Below are 18,391 nucleotides of genomic sequence, written 5' to 3'. Positions count from 1 at the left end.
GAGGGCCCGGAGGCGGGGAGGGGGCGGGGCCTCGGCCGAGCCCGCCCGGGCGCCCGGGGGCCGAGGAGGGCTGGGCAGGCCGGGCCGCGGGGCGCCCCCGGGCACCTCCACCCGCCACCTGCCGGCCCGGCCGAGGGCGCTCCGCGGCGCAGCGGCCCCAGCGAGGCCCCGTCCCCGCGGGGCGCAGGCGCGAGGAAGGGGGAACCCCGGCCGCCTCCCGCTCCGGCCCGGGCCTCCCCACTCACCTGTCAGACTACTCACTGCAAGGGGAGGACAATCCCGCTACACCAGGCTGTCGGACTACGACTCCCAGAATCCTCTGACAACACTCAAGCGCGTGGAGCGGCGCGGGCGGGTTCCAAGGGCCTTCTGGGAAATGGAGTCTTAGCCGGAGGTTTGCGTGTGAGCATGCGCAGGGAGAGGGGCTCAGGGGGTCCCCCTAGGCGGAGCCCCTGGGCTGCCACGCCCAGCCTCTGACTTACTTGAGCATGGAGCCCGTGCCTTATGTCTCTTTTTCACAGACAGGGGCCTCAATTTACTGGAATGGATGAAAAAGCTTTTTAACAGGGGCAACTAAGTGGCTCAGGATCTGAGTTCAAATCCCTGTGTGACTTTGGGCACGGCGCTTAACCCCAATTGCCTTGCAAAAAAAAAAACTTTTAAATACTCAATTCTAGGGATAGAAGCTTTAAAACCATGGCTACATCTTCTGTGTGATATATCATCTTGGAGAAGGGCAGCCGGGTGGTTCAGTGTTTAGATCACTGACCTTGGAGTTGGGTTCACCCTTGACTGCCTGGCATCCAGGGCCGACTCCAGTCCTCCTGATTCATATCTGGCCACTGGACCCAGATGTCCCTGGGAGAGAAAGTGAGGCCGGGGACGGCAGAGCACCCCCTCCCTCAGAATCCAGTTCATGTTCTTGTCCCGGTCTTTGGGAAGGAAAGACAAAAACCTCAATCTTGGAGACTGTAAAGGTTGTAATTAATCCGTGGGGATGCTGAGCAAGACAATTCCTGCCCTCAAAGAGGTTACGTTCTAATGGGGAGAGACAGCAAGTGTTTTAACTTGCGGAATCGCAGGGATCACTGTTTGTCCTTCATTCTCAAGGAGGACCAATGACTTCAGGAAGGGAATATCTTGACTTGCGAGTGAATTGAATTTAAAAGAGGCAGGGTTGTGCCAAGTGGTCAGCCTCAGGCCACCCGAGTCCAGTGGGGAGACTTGGACAGGACAGTGCAGGTAAGGGATAGTGAGGGGAGACTGCAGAGACTGACACAGTTCTTCCAGTCACAATGGCAACTCTTGATTTACTTGTGATTTCAGAGCTGGAAAGGGGAAAAGAGTGCTTCAGAGTGTTCCTAGGGGCTACAAGAGGGTGACAACTAGGGCCTAGTTGGAACCAGGCTAACTATAATGGCATACTACCGCAGTCTTCACAAAGAAGGGGGATATTCCTTATCTTAGCTTCCATTGATGATAGGTAAGCAGGCTAGTTTAGTTGAACCAATTTCTCTCTTGAACAAGGAATGATTCTCTTGGGAAGAATGTATTAGGAAAGGAAGGTTAGTTAAATTAAAAAGATATCAATAAATATGAAGGGGGAAAGAAGGAACAGCAGGGTTAGGTTGGCTTTGATTTGTGTGCTCCTATACCTCTTAGTCAGTCCCAAGCCTGAACTGTTCTTGCCCATATGTATAACCTGATATTCACTTTGTATTCCTTGGGTGACACCTGCCCATAGCTTCCATAGGGCTCTAAAGGAGCCAGAGGATAGGTTTAAGATATAATCACTGCTTTCCTCATGAAAGAAATATGAAAAGGGAAAAAATCCTCATGATATCATGGTCAAAATCCAGAGTTCCCTCATCAAAGGAAAAATGTTGATAATGAGGTGGCTTTTCTTGCAAAAAGTCAAACGCCCCTTCACACTGACCTCCTTTTCAGTGTTCTACAGCAGGGTTGTCTACTCTCTAATCCTGAATTTCTCCTTTTCTAATGGCTTCTTCCTTGCTGACTTCAAATATGCCCTCCTGTTCTGAAAAATAAACAAAAACTTTCCCTTTCACAGTTTATATATTTTGCCTCCATTTCCTCTCCTCAGCCCTTTAGAATCTGACTTCCAGCTTCAACACTTAACCTAAAAAATTCTCTCCAAAGTTTCCAGTGATGTAGTCACCTTCTGACTGCCTTCTCTCAATCACTCTTTTTGACCTATCAGCTGCATGAGACACTGTTGCCCACTTTCTTCTGCGAGAAAATAATCAATTCCATGAGAATTACTAGAATTGATTGATCATTCAAAATTTCTTGAGAGTGAAGATAGAGAAAAGTGTCTGAAAACTGATCTCTTAACCCTCTGAACAGTTAATTTTTAAAATGTGTAAATTTTTTGAAAGGATAAAGATTACCAGTAGATAACTTAGAACCATGCTTAAATCAGAGATATTACACATATATGTAGCATAGATTTCCTATATCACAAAAATATCATAGACTAATTTCAGGAATCTTCTCCATGCAGGATCCTTCTCAGGAAAGAATCAGTGGATTCTGGGTAATCTACAAAATGACTAATAGATTGGCAGGCAATAAAGCTACACAGTAATTGTAATTTAGTGGAAGCTTTCATAGGCCATGCCTTTAAACTTGTAAAGTCTCTGAAAGCAAAAACAAAAGCAAAACCCCCAAATTATGTATCAAGAATACTTGAAAAAAGCTGATGTGGCACTATGGGATCTGCCCTGAGTGCTGAAATAGTATTTTTCATATTCAGCAATGCTATTCAGAACAGCAGATAATCTTCATCCAAATATATGATGCCAAGTGGATAGCCTGTTAATAATGTTAGTAGAAAAAGGAAAGGTCCAACCCAAAAAAGCAAACATAGTCAGAACCACAAGAATGATATGAGCAAAAGGTGCATTCTGCAAATACTATATTGCAGAATACATTATTTGACTTGTATTTACTAGAATTCAATCCTGGAAAACTCAGTTTTCAAGTAACTCTTTTTTTCCCCCATGTCTGTTTTCTTTTTTAAAATAAATTTATTTAATTTTACTCTGAATTCTCTCCCTCCCATTTCCCTGTCTTCCACATTGAGAAAGAAGAAAAAACAAAGAACAAACCCATTACAAGTTGCAAAACAAGCTGTCACATCCAATTATCTCTCCAAAAATATGTATATGTAAATATTATATATATATCCACATATGCACACACACTATTTATACATGTATAAATTTATACAGAAATACATACTATATGTATGTTCACATACATACATTTTGAATATATCTAAAAGATCTTAGAACCTCCATTTTTTTAAGGAGTACATGCAGCCCAACATGTCTTCATTCTACTCCAGGGTACACTTTTGGCTCTACAGATTTTGTCTGCTATAGTAAAGTAAGTTTATATTGCCCCTATACTTTCCACACTGAAAGTATCCTCTGCCCTTCCACCCGGTAGCTTCTGATTGTCTGGTTATTCCCAGTACTTCCATTTTCTCCCTGTCTTCATTCCTCCCCAGTCTGCATTTTTGACTCTCTGGACTTTCTCTGCCATCCCTCTCCTCTCCCATGTGGAAACTCCCCTCTCCTGCTACAAGTTTAGAAATGGTGCAGAAAATTACCATTTAGTTCTAAGGTTGCAGTTGCCCAGCATTACAAAATAAATAACAGAATTAGACCCACATTTATCAAGAGCTGAAGCAATGTTCTGTTTTTATTTTATTTTGTTTTTTGTTTTAGGTTTTTGCAAGGCAGATGGGGTTAAGTGGTTTGCCCAAGGCCACACAGCTAGGTAATTATTAAGTGTCTGAGGCCGGATTTGAACCCAGGTACTCCTGACTCCAAGGCCAGTGCTTTATCCACTACGCCACCTAGCCGCCCCCTGAAGCAATGTTCTACTGAAAATCTTTGATATTCAGAACATTTTGGAGGTATGTGAAGCAAACTAAATAAAAACTTGATAAAAACTACACAGATAAAGGTGATTATCAGACATCTCAGCTAAAGAAGAAATCAGAAAGTGACTTAGAGCAACAGTCCAGCTTTGGGGGGAGGGGTCACAGTTCTTTACATTTAAAATTTTTGGATCCCAAAGAGTTTACATGAATATTTATCAGTTTGTTATATTAGAAATTAAAATCATTAATTCATTAGAAAGAGCAGTAAACATATTGCACACTAACACAACATTTTTAATGGAAAATTACTTATTTTCCAAAACAAAAAAAATTACTGAGAAGAACATATTTTACATAGGTTTTTTTTCAAATCTCTTTAATGTATCACTTGGAAGGAAAGAAGGAAACAAGTATTAATTAAGTGCATTCTGCTAACCACATTATAAATATTTTCTCATTGATCCTCACAACAATCCTGAGAGGTCGATGCTGTTGTTATGTTCATTATCCTCACTTTATAGTTGAGGAAACTAAGGCAGACAGCAGTTAAGTGAATTGCTTAGGGTCATATAGCTAGTAAGTGTCTTGAGACCAAATTTAAACTCAAACCTTCCAGACTCCATGTTCAACTCTTTTTCCTAATGGACCCCAGTTAGATTCTCATCTATTTCAATTAGTTGTTATATGTTATTTTGGTTGAAGTTTATGAAGAAAATCTGGCCTCACACAGATATGTAGTTGAAAAGGGGAGGAATGTTTTAATAGGCAAATCATGTCATAGTATTATTATGAAAATAATTTTGATTTTGTGGACCCACTAAGAGTCTCAGGGATTTCCTTAATACTCTCATCCCATGAGTCAGGTTTTAGTTAAGTGAAGTTAATATTAACAAGTAGCAGGCTTAAGCTAGTCAAATGCTCCAGGCATAAAATTGAAAAATTGAAAAATTGAAAATTGAAAAAAAAAAGAAAATGAAAAATTATTATCCCACCTTTTAGGTTTGACTCCTAAGGGCAAAGGTTTTATTGAACCTGACTCCTAGGGTCCATTAAGACAACTTCATCTGAGGGGACTAAATCCAACTTCTTACTAGCCAAGCTTCTTTTGTGGTTCCCAGCAGGCTGAGCCTGTGGTTCCCAGCAGAATTTGCCTGCCTGTCATTCTTCTCAACCATCTTGGTGCCTCATATACCATGTGTCACAGTTTTGTTGACAGACATCACATCCTGAGACTTTGCTAGAACACTGAGGTGGCTAACTGATATGGGAGGAGAAATCATACTCAAGGCAAAGGACTCACACGGTATCCAGACCATCACCATAATACCTGTTTCCTATCAAATGAGAACATAGGGTGATAGGTTCTGAAAAAGGCAAGTGAGAAGGATATCTTTGTACAACATATCTCTCTCTATAATAAATATAATGTACAAATCATGTCATGATTAATTTGATCGATGTGGCCTTTGAAAACTGAAGGACAATTATTATTTTATAATATCATTAGCAGTGAGATTCATGAATGGTTTGGATTCAGTTTTATATTTGTTTTGAAGCAGTTTAATAATATGCTTTCAATAAAAATATCTGATGTTTAAAATTCTTGTTTTCTCTATAAGTGTTGTAGTGAATAAGACAACACTTGGACTGGAGCTAGAAATACCAGAGAACAAATTCACCCCTACATACTTATAAGTTGGATAACCTGAGAAAGTCTGTCTTTCTGTTGGTCTGTTTGTCTCTCTGTCTTTCTCTCATACACACACACACACTCTCTCATACATGTGCACACACACATACACACACACATACACAAACATAGGAAAGCTCCCCTCATCATTGACAGATAACAGCAAAAAAGGACAGGGCTTTCAATGATCTTATATAATTTAGCCCATCTGATGTGGTGGCAGCAGGAGCAGTATTCAAACTGATTCCCATGAGATCTTGCTACCTCTTTCAGTTGCCCTCAGTGAAATTCTTGGCTACCCAGCCATGGTCACCCCTGTGATTGAAGTTATTTAGATTCAGAGGTGATGGCAGAGAAGGGCTGCTATGACAGGCCTCTTCATCTCTTCTCTCCTCTCCTCTCCTGCTCTTCTACCTCTCCTGCCCTCAAGATAGGAAAACTTTCGTCAATCAATGCTTGCTTAATGCAGTACTCCTCATTTCTCCCTCTGATTCAGAAGGAAGGCAAGGAGGAAACAAGTATATATTTATTTATTTATTTAAATGTTAGTTTATTTTTTCCAATTTCATGCAAAGTTAATTTTCAACATTCATTTTTTTGTAAGTTTTTGAGTTCCACATTTTCTACCTCCCTTCCTTACTTCCCCTTTCCCCATGCCAGTGAGTAATCTGATATGCTGTTGATATGTTCATTGTTCTCTTGGCTCTACTCCCTTTGCTCAGCATCAAATCCCATTAGTCATTCCATGCTTCTCTAAAGTCCAACCATTTATTGTTTCTTATAGAACAATGACATTTCATAGTATTCATGTACCATAATTTGTTTAGCTGTTCCCAATTGATGGGCATCCCCTCAATTTCCAATTCTTGTCCACTCCAAAAAGGCCTGCTCTAAATATTTTGGAACATGTAGGACTTTTTCCATTTTTTTTTTTTTTACAATTTCTTCTGGATAATCCTAGAATTAGAATTGCTGGGTCAAAGGGTATGAACAGTTTTATTGTTCTTTGGGCATAGTTCCATATTGCTCTCTAGAAAGGTTGGATCCATTCACAACTCCACCAGCAATGCATCAATGTCCCAATCTTCCCACAATCTCTCCAACACTGATCATCTTCTCTTTTTCTCATCTGGGCTAATGTAATAAGTGTGAGATGATACTTCATTGTTGTTTTAATTTGCATTTCTCTAATCAATAGTGATTTTGGAGCATTTTTCCATATGCTTTTATATGGCTTTAATTTCTTCATTTGAAAACTGTATGTTCATATCCTTTGACCATTTATCAATTCAGGAATGACTTGTGACCTTATAAATTTTATGCAATTCTCTATATATTTTAGAAATGAGACTTTTATAAGAACTCCTGGTTGTGAAAATTGTTTCACAACTTTCTGCTTTTCTTCTAATTTTGATAGCATTGATTTTATTAGTCCAAAACTTTTTTAATTTAATAGAGTCAAAATCATTCACTTTGCAGTTTATAATGTGCTCTAATTCTTGTTTGGTCACAAATTTATCCCTTTTCCATAGATCAGATAGACTATTTTTTGGCTTATTAATTTATCTATGGTATCACTCTTTATGTCTAAATCCTGTATCCATTTTGATCTTATTTTGGTACAGGGTGTGAGATGTGGATCTATGCCTAATTTTTGCCATACTATTTTTCAGTTTTCTCAACAATTTTTGCCATATAATGAGTTCTTACCCCAGAGGCTGATGTCTTTGGGTTTGTCCAATCGTAGATTTCTGTAGTCATTTACTGAGTTTTCTTTTGAACCTATCCAAATCCACTGATCCATTACTCTATTTTTTTAGCCAGTACCAGGCAGTTTTGATGACCGCTGCTTTATAGTATAGTTTTAGATCTGGTACAGCTAGGCCACCTTCCTTTACATTTTTTTTCATCAGTTCCCTTGCTATTTCTGCCCTTTTGTTATTCCACATGGATTTTGTTACCATTTTTTCTAGCTCAATAAAGTATTCATTTGGTAGTTTGATTGGTATGGTATTAAATAAGTAATTTAATTTAGGTAGAATTGTCATTTTTATTATAATTAGCTCCAACCAACCATGAGCAATTGAAATTTTTCCAATTATTTAGAACTGACTTTATTTGGGTGAGGAGAGTTTTATAATTGTGTTTATACAATTTCTGGATTTATCTTCAGAGGTAGATTCCCAAGTATTTAATGTTATCTAGTTATTTTAAATGGAATTTCTCTTTCTATCTCTTGTTCTTGGGTTTTGTGTATACATATATATATATATATATATATGTATACACATACACATATATGCTGATGATTTATGTGAATTTGTTTCAAGGAGTTTTTTAGATGATTTTTCTTGGGTTCTCTAGGTGTACCATCATATCATCTGAAAAGAGTGAAAGTTTTGCTTCATATTTGCTGCCTGTTCTGATTCCTTCAATTTCTTTTTCTTCTCTAATAACTATTGCTAGCATTTCTAATACTATATTGAATAGTAATGGTGATAGTGAGCTCCTTGTTTCACCCCTGAATTTATTGGAAATACTCTGAGTTTATTCCCATTAAATATAATATTTGTTGATGGTTTTAGATAGATACTATTTATTATTTCAAGAAAAACTCCATTTATTCCTATACTTTCTAATTATTTTAATAGGAATGGATGTTGTATTTTGTCAAAGATTTTTTTCAGCATCTACTGAGATAATCATATGGTTTCTGTTGGTTTTACTATTGATATGATTAATTATGTGAGTGTTTTCCTAATGTTGAACCATCCCTGCCTGCCTAATATAAATCCAACTTGATCATGGTGTGTTAACTTAGTAATAACTTGTTATAGTCTCATTGCTAAAATTTTATTTGGATTTTTTGCATCAATATTCATTAGGGAGATTGGTCTATAACTTTCTTTGTCTATTTTGGTTTTTCCTAGTTTAGTTATCAGCACCATGTTGGTATCATAAAAGGAGTTTGGTAGAACTCCCTACTCTCCTATTTTTTAAAAAAAAAGTTTATGTAGAATAGGAATTAATTGTTCCTTAAATATTTGGTAGAATTCACTTATAAATCCATCTGGATCTGGAGACTTTTTCTTAGGGAGTTCTTTTTCTGAAATGGAGTTATTTCTGTTAATCTGGGCAGTTTGTATTTTTGTAATTATGCATCTATTTCACTCAAGTTTTCTAATTTATTGGCATATAGTTTGGCAAAGTAGCTCAGAATTATCTCTTTAATTTCCTCTTCATTGGTGGTTAATATACCCTTGCATTTTTGATACTGGTTATTTGGTTATCTTCTTTCTCTTTTTTTAAATCAGATTAACCAGAGGTTTGTCTATTTTATTGGCTTTTTCATAAAACCAGCTCTTAGATTTATTTATGAAATGAATGAGTTTTTTGCTTTCTATTTTTATTAATCTCTCCCTTGCTTTTCAGAATTTCTAGTTTGCTATTTAATTAGAGATCTTTAATTTGTCCTTTTTCTAGCTGTTTTAGTTGCATATCCGATTCATTGATCTCCTCTTTCTCTATTTTATTCACATGGGCAGTTAGAGATATAAAGTTTCCCCTCAAAACTGCCTTGGCTGCATCACATACATTTTAGTATGATGTCTCATTATTATCATTTTCTTGGATATAGTTATTATTTCTATTATTTGCTGTTTGATCCACCCATTATTTAAGATAAAGTTATTTAATTTCCAATTAGTTCTTGGTTTGTCTTTTCCTGACCCTTTATGACATGTAATTTTTATTGCATTTAACTGAGTAGTGCATATTTATTATTTCTGCCTTTCTACATTTGATTTTAAGTACCCTAATACATGGTCAATTTTGGTAAAGGTACCATGTACTGCAGAGGAAATGGTATATTCTTTTCTGTCCCCATTAAATTTTCTTCAGAGGTCTAGCATATCTGTTTTCTAAGATTTCATCCACCTTCTTACTTCTTGTTTATTTTGTTAGATTTATCTAGTTCTGAGAGAGGGAGGTTGAGGTCCCCCATTATTAAAGTTTTGCTATCTATTTCTCCTTGTAATTCACTCAACTTTTCTTGTAAAAATTTGGAAGCTCTCCCACTAGGTACATACATGTTTAGTAATGATATAGCTTCATTTCCAATGGTGTCTTTTAAGAAGATGTAGTTTCCTTCCATATCCCTTTAAATGAGGTTGATTTTTGCTTTTCCTTTTCTGAATTAGAATCCCTACCCCAGAATTTTTTTTTTTTACTTCAGCTGAGGCATAAGATATTTTGCTCCAACCTTTTACCTTTACCCTGTGTGTATCTTTCTGCTTCAAATGTGTTTCTTGTAAACAACATGTTGTAGGATTCTGGTTTTTAATCCATTCTGCTATCTACTTCTGTTTTATGGGATAGTTCATCACATTCACATTTACAGTTAAGATTATTAATTCTGTATTTCCCTCTATGCTATCTTTCTCCATTTATATTTATCTCTTTCCTTTTCTCTTATTCCTCTTCACCAAAATTTTGCTACCTTTCCCCTTTGATTTATCTTTTCAAATTTAAATTTCAGTTTATTTTCATTTATACTTTCTCTTCCCTTTAATCAGTCCCTTCTTTTCTATCTTCCCCTTTCCCAGGCCCCCCCTTCCCTGCAGATTGTTAGATTTTTAAACCTAAGTGGGAATATATTTTATTCCCTCACTGGGCTAAATCTATTAAATACCCTTCCTCCTCCCCCCTCCCCACCTATTTTCTTTCCCACTTTACCTCTCCACCTCCCACTTAAGGTACTTAATACCTTGTTAAGTGAGCCAAGGCCCTTTGTCTCTCCCATTTTACCCCCTACCTACCCACCTACCCAGGGTACTTAATCTCTTGTTAAGTGAAGCATCCTGATCTAATTAACTGAAAGTATCTTGAAGATCTCTAAGTGCTGGGAGGCTCTGAGGTCTCACTGAGAATTTCACAAATGATTTGTAAAGTAATAGAGACACTGTCTCAGGTGTTTGCATTTTATGATGCCCTCATTAGACAAGGTGCTTTGCACCTTGTGATTAAAGCCAGTGGGAGTGTAATGAGATGCTTAAATTGAAGTTAACCCTCCTGCTTTTTTGTTTCCTCAGGGCTTTTCATCTCAATCATAATGATATGATCCTGGACCTCTTCAATTAAGAGACAAGACCAATATCCCTTAGGTTCATTCTCTTCAATTATATTCTACCCTCTAATTATCCTTAGAGAAGTAAAGTTCTAATGAGGTAAAATTGTTATATCTTCCCTTTTAGGGACCAACATTTGTTTAAAGCAGTTTTGTTTTTTCAGTTCCCTTTTTCATTTATTTACCTTTTTTGTGTAACTCTTCGGTGTATTTGGCGATTGAATTCTCTGTTCAGTTCTGGTCTTTGGGTAAGCAAATTCTGGAAGTCCTATATTTCGTTGAACATCCAACTTTTTCCCTGACAATATATGCCGAATTTTGCAGGGTAGTTCATTCTGGGTTGTAATATCAAATCCTTAGCTCGCCAAAATATGTTATTCCAGTTCTTCTGATCCTTCAGTGTTGAGGCTGATAGGTCCTATATTAGTCTGATTGTGTTTCCTTTTTATTTAAATTGTTTTATTTTTGCTGTTTGCAATATTTTCTCTTTATTTGAGGGTTCTGGAATTTGACTATTACTGCCTTTGGAGTTTTTATCCTGGGATCTTTTTTCTGGAGGGGTTCTGTGGATTCTTTCAACTGACATATTGTTATCTTGTTCTAGTAGATTGGGGGAGTTTTCCCTTATAATTTCCTGCATGTTTTCCAGGTTCTTCTATTGGTCTGGGCTTTCTAGTTGTCCAGTGATTCATAGATCGTCTCTCCTGCATCTGTTTTCCAGGTCATTCTTTTTCCCCAAAAGATACTTTACATTTTCTTCCACTTTTTCAGTCTTCATTTTGTTTGATGAAATCTTATAGTCTTGTAGATTCATTGTTTCCTAACTGTTCAATTCTAGTTTATAGGATTTTATTTTCTTCGATTTCTTTTTGTGTTTCCTTTTTTAAAGGTGTTGAATTCTCTGGTCAACTTTTCACAATTTTCCTACATGGCTTTCATTTCTTTTTTTCCATTTTTCTTCTTCCTCTCTTCTGTGGTTTTTTCATTCTTTTTTAAGCCCTCTAATGAGCTTTTGTATTCTATTTTGATACTTCTCCTGTAAGTGATGTTTCATAGCTTTCTTCTTCAGACATGGCATTGCTGTCATCTTTATCTGTGAAGTATTTTTCTATAGTGAGTGCTTTTTTAGCTTTTTTGCCCATCTTTGTGGTTGTAGTTCTGCTTCTGGGATTTATGGAGTCTAGATCAAAAGTTTTTATTTTGCTGGGGCTGTGGTCTGATCCCTGGTTTGTTATTGGCCAAGATGTTGCCTTATGCAGTCAGGCCTTGCCTTTGCAGAGATCCCCCCCCCCCCATGTCTAGATTCTGACTTGACCCTGTCCTGTCTTCTATCCTGGTGTTTCTGGGTTCAGACTTTGTTTAGGGTTGGGATCCTCCCTGCTGGCTTGCTATCCAGCTCCTGGGACCTCTGTTATTATTGAGCTATTGAGACCTGGATTGCACTGTAGCTAAAAGTTCTTGCTGACTTTCCCTATTATCCCTCTTCCTGGACTTTTCTTCCCCCTTTCCCCCAAAGAGACAGACCCTCAATAAAGATCCTTCACGATGTCTGCAGTTGAAAACTTCTTTGAATCTTCTCTTTTTCTTGGTGGGACCTGTAGTGTTAGTGTCAGAATAGAGGCTTCATGTATCTTTGGTAGGAAAAGGTTCTGGGAGCTTGTTAGCTTCACGCCATCATCTTGGCTCCAGAAGTCCTGACACTAAACTCTTGAGAGACTTGTACTATTAACTTTGATAGCTACAGAGAGATGAAATGGGATACAGCAAGACCCAAGAGAACTTTGCTGCCAACTGAATTTAACTTTTACATAGTGAAAAAACATGAAAGGAATTCTGGAGAGATCTTTTGGCTGCTATTCTGAAGGAGCTGAAAAGTTGAATTATTTACAAAATTGAATCAGCAAGAGCAGAGATGGGTAGAAATTGCTGGATGTTATCTTTCTCATAATTGTAAATAGTTACTCATTGCATACATTGTAAATAGTTACTCATTCCTTTATTATATTGTTATACTGTTGTATTATATATCCATTAACCTTGATTTTAAGACTAGGAGATATCTAAGTCTTATGCTATATTTCCAAGTTTAAAAATTGGTTTCTCAGTTTCTAACTGATGTCAATGGGATGTGAGGGAACCACATAAACATAGGAATTTGAGGAGAACAATGAAAGACAAATTTATTTGCATGCTTTCTCTGAGATGTTAAAACTTCTCAGGATTTTTACTATGAAATATCACAACATGAACAGGTTAAAAACTTCTCCTGGAAGGTCAACAAGCAGAGGGCAGGGGACAGGGGGAAGGGGTGGGGATGTGAGTGATGGAGGAGAGGATGGACCATGGGGGGAGAGTGGTCAGATATAACACATTTTCTTTTTTTATTTCTTGCAAAGGGCTGGGATTGGATGGCCTGTCCGGGACCACAGGGCCAGGTGGATGCTGGGCCTAAGGGGTGGTATGGGGGCTCAGGGCCTCTTGGCCCCAGGGCCAGAGGTCTGTCTGCTGTGCCACTCAGCTACCCTACAGCAGAGTCAGAGTGAAAGGAGAGAGAAAATATAGTTCATGGTAGTGGAGAAATATGAAAGGAGGGAGTTGCGATCAGCAATGGCAACGGTGGAAAAATATGGAAGTAACTTTTGCGATGGACTTATCATAAAGAATGTGTTCCACCCATGACAGAGTTGGTGGTGTTGGAACAAAGACTGAAGCACATTTTTTATTTTTATTTGGGGGGGGTGCAGGGCAAATGGGGCTGGGTGGCCTGCCTGGGGCTGCAAAGCAGGGTGAGCGCTGGGTGTTTGAGGCCTGATTTGGACCCGAGTGCTCCTGACTCAAGGGCCAATGCTCTGTCCACCACCCAGCCACCCCTACTATTATTACTATTTTATTTTAGGTCTTTTTTTTTCTTTTTTTGGTTTATGCAGGGCAGTGGGGTTGGGGTGGCTTGCATGTCACACAGCTGGGTAATTGTTGGGTGTATGGGGCTGGATATGGGCTTGGGTGCTTCTGGCTCCAGGGCTGGTGTCCGTCTACTGCATCACTTGGCCATACCTACAATTATTACTATTATTTTTTTAATTTTAATTTTAATTTTTTACTCTCCCCTTTACTGTATCGCTCAAGTGAGTCTATATTTTTTGGGGGGAGGGGTACTTTGTTTACTCTCAAACAAGAATATTTTATTATTGTATTAAAAACCATTGTACAAAATGAGAATAAATATTAAATTTAAAAAAAAGAAAGGTCAACAAGCTCTTGAGGATAGGTGAATAACAAAAGGCTAGGCTCAGTTGCTTGATAGACAGAGACAGAGACTGAGATAGTGAGAGGGAGATAAGGAAAGACAGAGAGCTGACCGGGTGAGAGAGAGAGAGAGAGAGAGAGAGAGAGAGAGAGAGAGAGAGAGTTCCAGCTCAGATTTTATAGCCTTGCCCCTTATCTGGGCACTGCAGACAAAAGGGAAAATCCCTCCCCCCTTATATGATGGAAACCAGGTAGAGGGTTGAAGACTGAGGATTGGAAATGAGGAGACTGCTACAAATTTTGCATTAAACAATGAAACAATAGGAGTCAATTTCTATCTCAAGCTCAAAGGATTTTCTACACCCTTAACAAGTTTCCCAGTTTTTAACAGATGAAAAGATTACAGATTTTTTTCTACCACATTCATAATTCTCTACATCATTTCTAATAGTTATAAATCTGAATGTTGTCTCTGTAAGTAAAATGCCAACTTGCCAGGTCAAGCCTGTCTTCTCCTACACCTGAATGTTGACTTGTTCTGTGTCAATACCACTGGGTCAGTTCTGTAATAGCTCCAATAAATTCCTTTACCTGGGTCATCAGGTCATAAGATAGGAGATGTCTTGATTGAGGAGAAGAAATCCTATGGTTGTTTGTAAATATTCCCTCTCCAGCCTATGGGGATCCTTATCAAGAGGAATTTGAAGCAAATATTTTAACTTATGAGAGAATAATAAAGTACAACTATGTCATCTATATGAAATCTCATTAGTCACCTAACTCAGTTTTATGATTCTTTGTCATTTCTGAATAAAATACCCCCTCAATTTTGTATTAGGATTGGTACCTTTAATAAGACCATTTACACAGGGGTTCAATAAGATCCTAGAGAATCAAATTTCATGGATAAAATTAATTATTTTGTTATTTCACTTTTAGCCTAAGAAAATTATGGTTCATGTGGGGCAGCTAGGTGGCACAGTGGAAAAAGCACCTAGAGTCAGGAGTACCTGAGTTCAAATTCGGCCTCAGACACTTAATAATTACCTAGCTATGTGGCCTTGGGCAAGCCACTTAACCCCATTTGCCTTGCAAAATCCTAAAAAAAAAAAAAAAAGAAAAGAAAAGAAAAGAAAAAAAAGAAAATTATGGTTCAACAATAATAGTTGTAGACTCGGATGGATGGGAATTTTGAGGAGGGCCAGGCCTCTATTTGAACTCAGACATACTGACTTGGAAGGAAAGAGATCTGCAAAACAAGTAGTAAAACAGGTCTGGAGTTGGCTGTTCTCCTTGGGAGAAAAGAGGTCTGTCATTTTTAAAATCCAAGTCTCTTCTGAACCAGTGTTTTAAGTTGACAGCTGTGTGTTTAGACAGTTTTGACTTGGAAATGGGATAGCCTTTTCCTCCGGACCCCACCACAAGAAGGGACAGATTTTGAGCCTGACACAATGGAGTGTCTTGTCTGAAGGGGAGTTTGTTACTTTTCCATTCAAATTGCTTTAGTTTTAAACTCTTGTTTTTCTTTGAAGTTCTTTTGGGAGTTTTACCTTTTGGGGGGGGGGATTCTCACAATTTGGTGAGCATTTGTCCCTAAAGCTCAGTGTGGCATTTTTTTGGTGAAGTGGACTGGTGGTTAGATCTCTGACACATTTTTGGTTATCTTTGCAAAGAAAACCCCCAAAGGGGTCGCAGAAGGTGGGGCACTACAGAAAAACCAGTCAATATTAAAAACAAATGGGATGCTGGTGGATTGACTACAAACTGTCAGCCTGACTGTCGGGTTACAGACTTCTGAGAGCTTGGGCAGCCGGAGACCTCTGGACTACAGTTCCCAGAATGCTCCAAGAATCGTCTTTCTCTGGTGACCGGACTTCATTTCCCAGATGGCCTCGCGAGGGCCCACCAGACCACAGAGCTTCTGGGAGTCGTAGTTCCACGCTCCTGGCCCGGACTCTAGAGCCGTGACGTCGAGGGCGCCGCGGGCGCTGGGGCCTCTGGTGCGCGGGGCGGAAGGGGGGCGCAGGGCGAGTCTGCGCAGAACGCGCGTCGCGGGGCCGGGCCCCGCGGGAGCCGCAGCCCCGCCCCCGGCCTTGGCTGGGCGTGGGAGGGGGCGGGGCCTGACGCGGAGCCCCGCCCCCGCCGCGCCTCCGCCCCGCCCACCCCCATCCACGCGGACTAAGGGGTGCAGAGCCCCGGCCCTGGAGCCGGCAGGACCTGAGTTCAAATGCGACCTCAGACCCTTACTAATGGCCTAGCTGTGTGGCCTTGGGCAAGTCACTTCACCCCATTGCCTTAAATAAATGAAATTTTACCCCAAAACTGAACTGAGACTTTTGGGACAGGCTGGGCAGAGGGTTCAGACTGGGTTTGATTGGGGGGGACCGCTTCCAGCTAGGAGACCCTCCCAGGTGTATGCAGGTGCCTAAGTAATGAGGCTCAGAGGCCCCCCACACACACACAGAGCCCCCTTGTATTATACTTGTACAGGGCTCCAACACGATCTGATGCCCAGGCCGGCCCGCCGTGCCAGGTCACGCCCGCCTCGTGCAGGCTAGGACACTCTTCTCTGATGCCCCTCTTGAGGCCCTTCGGTGTATGCTATCCAGCTAGTCCTGACCTGTGGCCAGATGGCTCGGAGCACCCGCCTGGCCAACCTTGGCAATGATGACCCTGAAGCTGCCCACCAGGGCACGGGTAATGACTGTTTTGGGCACCGCATGCCTCCACCAAAGTCACAGAGGGGTTGTGATCCGTGAGCTCGGGAGGGGCAGTCATGCTGCCCAAGTTGGGGGTCATCCTCCAAGTACTGAAGGCCTGGCATACAAACATAGACCCAGAGGCAGCTATGTAGAGTGGGAGACCGTAGAGATCTGGGCCTGAATCTGGCCGCCAGCCCTGGGAAGCTGTGGTGAGTGATGATGGGTGTCGAGGGCAGGTCTTGAGCGCGGAGCTGTTTGCTTCTGAGTTCTCTGTGCATTCCCCCTTCTGAAACCTTCTCCCCCATCTCAATGGGGGTGGAGGTGACCTCGTCTCTAGCTGGAAAGATTTCCCCAAAAGGCCTGGTCTGTCTGTTGTCTGAGGATCCACCTCCCCAGGAAGCATAGACAGGTTCACGAGCAGAAGCCTGGACAGCAGTTGCATGAGGTGACACCGTATAACACACATCTGCTGCCCCTAAAGCTCTGCTGCTATTAGCTGCCAAGCCAGGGCAGAACTCAAGGGAAGGCCTTTTTTGCCTCTCCCTCTCCCCAGCGTTTAGTGAGGTGTCTGGTCCACGTGCCATAACCTATGGCGCTAGTCCAGTTTCATCTCTGTGTGTGTAGGGAGCTCACCTGAGACTTTTCTTACTGACATTTGCACTGGTGTGCCAATCTTGTCCTCATCTCCTGTCCGTACTCAGGTTTGTTTTAAGAAGTACCTGATGTGAGGGGAGGGTGGTGGGAAGGAGGGGTGGAAGGAAATTATGGAACTTAAAATATCCATGTGCAAGTGGATGAATGTTGAAAAGCTTTCATAACATGTAATTGGAAAAATAAGGGGTGGGGCGGCTAGGTGGCGCAGTGGATAGAGCACCGGCCCTGGAGTCAGGAGCACCTGAGTTCAAATCAGGCCTCAGACAGACACTTAATAATGACCTAGCTGTGTGGCCTTGGGCAAGTCACTTAACCCCATTGCCTTGCAAAAATGAAAAAAAAAAAGGAAAAAGAAAAGAAAATATCAATTAAAAAAACAATTTTAAAAAAGTACCTGATGGTTTAAAGAAACACCTAAATTCATATAGGCAGGGGTCCTTGAACTATTTCCCCTATCATTCCAATGGGTTGAATTGTGTGATAAATGCCCCCTTTGGTAGAGACCCTAAGGACCAGAGGACCTTGCTTTTAGACTCCAGGGTACTGAAAAGGATCCAAGAAGATGATCTACCTACCTTTCCTTGGGATCAGGACCCAAGCCGAAGGGAAGGAACAGAACCTGATTCTGGTGATGCCAGGGTAACTTCAGGGGTAAATTTAGACCCTGAGGGAAGTAGGAAACCAAATGGCTTAAAGCTCCTTAATAACTGAGTCCAGACTGAACTCTAGTCTTTACCCTAATTGTGTTTTTTAGAACAGCTCAAAGACTATGAATCTATGGGATGACAAAGCTGCTTTTACTCTAAAATAGCTTCAGATTGATTCCTCATACACCTGTGAGGTTGAGCAGGGAAAGGGTGTGTGTGTGTGTGTTCATTCCCCTTGATCACTTTATTACATGAAAATAGTATCATACAATCATCGATCTAGAGAGGAAAGAGACCTTAGAGGTATAATAGTCCTCCTTCTCTTTCTCTGTCTCTCCCCCTCCTTCCCTCCCCTGTGTCTGTTCGTCTCCATCTTCCCCTCTCTCTGTCTCTCTCTCTCCCCCTCCTTCTCTA

General features: G+C 40.4%; 1 long non-coding RNA gene across 1 annotated transcript; it reads left to right on the top strand.

Moving 5' to 3' along the window:
- Window positions 1–212: 212 nt before the first annotated feature.
- Window positions 213–5,416, top strand: LOC141509798 (uncharacterized). Its single transcript, XR_012474703.1, has 3 exons — window positions 213–1,242; window positions 3,756–3,946; window positions 4,913–5,416. It is a non-coding gene; the product is annotated as an uncharacterized LOC141509798 (long non-coding RNA).
- The last annotated feature ends 12,975 nt before the right edge of the window (window positions 5,417–18,391 follow it).

Source organism: Macrotis lagotis, chromosome 1 (genome assembly GCF_037893015.1).
Source record: "Macrotis lagotis isolate mMagLag1 chromosome 1, bilby.v1.9.chrom.fasta, whole genome shotgun sequence".
NCBI lineage: Eukaryota > Metazoa > Chordata > Mammalia > Peramelemorphia > Peramelidae > Macrotis > Macrotis lagotis.
Note: the sequence above shows the minus strand (reverse complement) of the source record. Positions and strands in the feature narration are given on the sequence as shown.